This window comes from Anser cygnoides, chromosome Z, assembly GCF_040182565.1.
Source record: "Anser cygnoides isolate HZ-2024a breed goose chromosome Z, Taihu_goose_T2T_genome, whole genome shotgun sequence".
NCBI lineage: Eukaryota > Metazoa > Chordata > Aves > Anseriformes > Anatidae > Anser > Anser cygnoides.
In genome coordinates this window covers 36,239,082-36,245,040 of record NC_089912.1, presented here as the reverse complement: position 1 = coordinate 36,245,040, position 5,959 = coordinate 36,239,082, and positions in this window count along the sequence as shown.

The window sequence follows — 5,959 nt, the reverse complement described above, 5'->3', positions numbered from 1 at the left end:
TCTGTGGGGAAGGCCGAACAGCTTATCCCCTTTAAGATGCAGGATAAATCCATCTGGCACTGATTTTATGCTTTGCTTTTATCAATGGCATCCCATGCCAGAGATCCTTGTGGCTTAATTAGGGTCATCAGTACTAAATTGGTCTGGTAGAAGGTAATTTTACTGTGATGGGCTGTCTTGGTTTCATTGGAGACTAAGTATGCCAGTTATCAAGAGACTTATCCAAAGGAAATGTTAAGAAGGCATGAGTAACTAGACTTCCAAAGACACCATACCAATTATTCAGCTGGTGCAGAGTTTTTGAAAGACAGCTGTCTCATTGCCCTTCATGTGGCTAAAGATGTTTTTACAGTAACCCATTGGCTCATTTAACCATACTATTGGACTGTGGATATTATGGAATGGTATGTAACACCTATTTTATTCCGTCTTGCTTTGCCTATTCTTGCACCTTTTTACTATTAAAATGCAAGCCGTTATCACTTTGAATGGAGTCAGGGGCGGACAAAATTGAAAATCATGAGGAAAGACCTTGGGTAGTGTTTTGCCAGTTGGATGTTTGGCATTTCATAGCTGTTCAGAGTCCAGACACCACTGCTATGCCTGTCAGAATATACTTGTACCTGGTGGATGATTTTAAAGGTTCAATGTAATCAAGTTGCTAGGTAGACCACAACACTTTTCCCTTCATTAATGTGCAGGTGGTGCTTTATTGGGATGATCAGTCTGTAATCTGAGTCGACATTGAAGGCGCCCAGTAAGAACGGTTTCAAATGCTTTCCCATACAGGGGCCAGCCTTGGGCTTCGTACTGCAAAGGGCATCTTTGCGACTGTGTCCTAACTTGAGATGCAAAATTCTCCTAGCCAGTACTATTCAGGATTTATAGTGATCTTCCTAATTTTAATTGTCATCAACATTCTGATTCCATTTTGTGGCAGGTTGACTATCTTTAGCATAAACTTTTACCCATCCCATCTTTAAAGATGTGTTCCTGGCTATGTCTAAAAACAACTGCCAATCTTTGCTTCTCCAAACTGGGGATCTATTCACATACTATTTCCAGGTTTGCTGTTGACAGAGCCACTATGTGGCACCTGCTCAAACATCATAGGAGTCCATGTATTTAACTTTGGCTCTGTTTTGAGCAGCAAGTACAAAAGCTTTGAGTTGTCTTTTTTGTGCACTACCTTTTCTGTCTTCCACTACCTGCTTGCTGGTGGCGATACAAGGCCCACAGCTATTTCCTTTTAATTCTTTGAGGTGAAACATCTGTGAACCAAATACGCTTAGTCGGCATGTTTTCAGTTCAGGGTAGGACATCTAGAATTGGTGAGGGTTTGAAAGGTTGTTGCAAAGCTAAAGGATCACTATTTGTAACTATATGGGATTCAGAATCTTTGGCGTGTCCTTCGGTTAATTGCATATTGTCAGTGACTCCTGTTAGATAAACATGTATTTTCTCAGCATGAGTTTTTGAACAATTCCTCATGGAGGAGCAGTTCCCTTCAAAATTTCCTCTATTAAATTAGGCATTCCTCTAGTTTTTAAGTGCTGTCCCTGATGTATTTTCTCAACGTTTCACCACTGTAAATAAGGGTAAAACCCCTTTCTCCCATTCAGAAGTTTGTTGTTCTGTCTCTTTAAATGCAGTTGAACTAAACAACAGAGGTTGTTTCAGGTCATTAGGACAGACTTGGAACAAATTACAATAAATCAGATGCTAGGCCCCATTCTACAACAATAGGATCAGAGGGGTGCACTGGCCCAAGGGATTGGTATGTTCACAGTTCATTCAGTGAAGTTTTCATAGCTTCATGATGTTTCTCAGTCCATTCCCATACCTTTCCTTTCCACAGAAAGGAATAAAGGGGTATGACTATAATCCAAAACTCAGGTACATGCTTTCTCCAATATCCTAACATTCCCAATACTTGCTGGAGCTCCTTCTTGGATTGTGGAGGGTGCAAAGCTTCTGTCTTTTCCAAGGTACCAGGAGGAACTGAAGCACTACAAGCAATCCATCAGGCCTCTAGAAATCTTTCTTTTGGGGCAAGTCCGTGTAACTTTTCTAGTGGTACAACTACAGCACTATTCAAGGCTTCCCATACAGAGGCAGCATCTGTTCTTACTGCCTCTTCAGAATCACCCACAATTTGAATGTCATCTACATACAGATAGAAACAGGTTTCTGATGGAACTGATACTTGCTGCAAAAGCTCTGCTTAATGAGCAGTAGTGTTTATAGTAGGTTTATAACCTTGGGGAAGTCTGTTAAAAGTGTACTGCACCCCTTCCCAAGTAAACGCAAACCAGTGTGTCCTGTTCCTGCAAGGGGAGAATAAAGAACATATCCTTTATATATAGAACTCCCATACATTTATGAATGACTGCCTGTAGAGTGGCAGTTACATTTGCTATATTAGGGACTGCTGTTTTTAAGGGTTCAGTATTGGCATTGAGACATGCATAATCAATCATAAGGCGCCATCTACTGTCATATTCACAAACAGGCCATTCTAGAAAAGTGTATGGGGAAATGTGTTCCAAAAATAATTTGCTGAGACTTGTAAAACCACAATAACAGCTGAAATTACATCTTCAGCAGTAGCCAGTGCTAGATATTGGGGAACATTAGTTAGACTAGAGTCAGGGAGTGTAGGTGCCACATGAAGAAGACAGATAATAGCAGTTTTAGTTTCAACTCTGTAACTTCATATCTAAATGACCAGGCACTACCATTTGGTAGCTGCCATCTTGGTACAACTAAAACAACAAATAGTTGCATAGTCATCTTCTACCACAAAGCAAACTGAGGTTATTTACTTTTTGTCCAGAAATCAAATGTTTACTTCAGCGGTGGGGCAGTTTGCTGCCCCCATTAGTGCTGGTTAATTTAACTTTAGGTTGTCCTGATCAAAATACTAACACGACTACTTCAGTTTGTGTAAGTACAGGTATGTGTGCCTCTGTATCTATTACAAATTTAGTTGGTTGCTGGAGGGGACCTATGGGAAGCATAATATAAAGGCCATAATCACTTATCCATTGACAAACATCAACTTTCTGGACAGGCAGGTCTAACAGCCATCTGGGGTCTACCTGTTTTTTGGTTTCTGTTCCTGCAATTCCTCCAATATTTTTCACAGAGGGCAGTAAGGATTAGGAGTTCCTGAAGAAGCTCTTTAGAGTGGAGCAGTAGCAGGTGACAGTGCAGTGTCTTGCCTTTGAGAAGCTTTTATGAATTCTATCACACTTAGAATGACTCCATCTAGTTGTCTATGAATAACAGCTCTGGGAACACCCTATGCCATGACTTGTTTCCATAATTCATTCCTTGCTCCAGGCTTCCACTGTCAAGCAGCGGGCTTGTGTCTAGGATTTTGAGGATCATTTTGGTGTGTTTGTCTAGCCTGACATTTTAACTTGAGTCCTTAGTCCTTGGGATGCATCATCCGATCCCATTTCTCACCCATAATTTATAACATCATGCATCAATTCTGCCCACATGGGGAGATCTCTTTGAAGTGGGTCTTGCTGGTCAACTTCTTCACCAATGATAACCCTTACTGCTAACTGGGCATTAAAATACATGTCCCTCTTGATCTGGTCTCATTTTGCAGTAAGATAAGGTTTGAGCATGGCAGGTGCTCCCCTAATTAATGACTTTAGCCTAGCATGTTCTACAGTTCTCAAAATGGGAACATATGGGAACACTCAGGAACAGCCTGAATACAGGCAGCTTTCATAATAGCAGCAGAGAGATTGCACAGGGATTTAATGTGTGTAATAGACAGTTATTTTCTCTCCAGCAAGTCTATTCCACCAGCCCAAAATGCCTCCCTACTTGTTGCTGAACAGGAGTCATGCAGGTGTCAGGGCCAGCATTCGAAAAGGCACTAGGGCACCCGTATCCATTAGCCTCATTGCCTTTCAGTAAAATATTATCTCCCCTAGTTAGGCAGGCCCTCCATAAGTATTGTTTCAGTTTTCTCCAGTCTCTCACTGTACTTTCTTGTAAACTTGCCATTTGAATTGTTTCTTAGGGGATTGTTTTCCAAGGCATATTACCACATCCACCACCCTGAGGTCAACCAGTTTCTTTGGATTTTATAATGAGTGTAGCTGTAAACTGAGGAGGTTCAGGAGTAACCTCAAATATTACCATGCCATTCCTCAGGAGATACTACAGTTTTCTAATTTGAGCTGTACTGGGGGATCAGAGCTTGTATTAACATAATTTCATTGCGTTCTCCTAACTTTTAGCTGAGCTTCCTTAAGTTCTTTTTGCAGTTGTTCTATTTTTATTGATAACAGCAATTCAGTAGTTTTATGTGCCTCTTTCATCCTGAAAATCTCGCCTTTTACAGGTTGCGTCCTCTCTTTCCCAATATGAAGTTTCTGGGCATATTCCTATCATTTTACATGCAGCATTTATCTTATTTGCAGCATTTAGCTTCTTTTCTACTGCTTCCCAGTCATGTGAATTATCAAGGGCCAATTCTTCTGGGAAGACAAGGTTCAAATTAATACTGTACTTTTAAGTAGTAAGTGACATTGCTTGCCATCCTGCCAACTACACCAATTTGGTGCAAATAGATTTTTACACACTTTGATTTAGCAGCAATTTAAGATTTATTAACACTTTCATGACAAATCACAAAATTAGACTGTATGATTCTTAACAACACTTAATCAGCACTTAATCATCAGCCAGTTTATCACAATGATTCAACAGAATTTGCTATGAGAGAAACAGGGACTTAGTTAAAGATAGAAGAATGACAAGCTTCTCACAAGTACACTTACTTCACTGTATTTGGGAGTTAGCTCTAAATTCAGTCACACTCTTACTATATTTTTCCCCTTTTGGTGAATTTTACTCACCTTCTCCCTCATTGGTGTTTCTCTGCAGATGAGCTTTGATACTTGAGGTGTCAGCCCTACGAGGCATCCGAGCTCAAGGGAAGATCAAGGGTCACAGCTCGCTGTGATCCCTGGAGAGCTCAAATTGGCTTTTTCCAGCCTCTGTATTTATAACATAAAGTGATTGACATGTAGTCAAACTCATGTTTTTTTTGACCTCCAGTGTGATCCGTCATTTCCCCATGAGGAATTTCGATGGGTACCTGCTTTAGGGCTGTACCATGCTTTGTTTGTGGTCATGGCTGTGAGCATCCACCTGGCACTCTACTACTGATGAGCTGTCCAGCTCAAGGACAGGTCACATCAAGGCCAATGGTGGTTCATAAGCATGAGCAAGACTTATGTCAAGTGCAAGAACAGAACATACCTGTGACAGGGAGGCATGGATCACATATCAGACTCCTGCAATGTCAGACAGATGATTATATATTATAGTGAAGGTTTAAGATTTGCCATTCTCCCTATATAGCTTCACTCTTAATCCTGTGACAGGGGCAAGAGTCACATCACCACCTTTAATACACTCAGTGATTCATATTTTCTGTTCTCCAAGTTATACTTGAAAGATTCTTCAAGCATAAGAGTGTTCAGGATGCTGCTTTGTACGTAAGCTGTAAATGACAGGTCCCATGAAAGCAAAACAACTTTCTTCCTGATGAGGATGCTTTTAGCATGGGGGTATTCTTCTTCTGCATAGGAGAGAACCCACCCTTGATACCTGTTTTGACACTACATTGCAGAATTAGTGTGCTTGAGCAAGTTTGGAGTAGTGACAGGCAAAAATCCCATGAGAGGTGAAGGATGCCTGGGGGAAATTTAATGGGCTTCACTGTGTAAATCCTACTATCACGTGTCTATTTTTCTTCATCAATAAAACCCTGAGGAATCTGTTTTCTCATTCCAAGGTCGGATGTGCTTTTAGCTTCATGGCAAATTCTCCTCTCCTTTGGTAGTTTGTTATATATTGTAACTTTAATTTCCACACAAAAATCGCTGCTATAAACCCTAGGTTTTACTCATTTGTTTTCTACTGC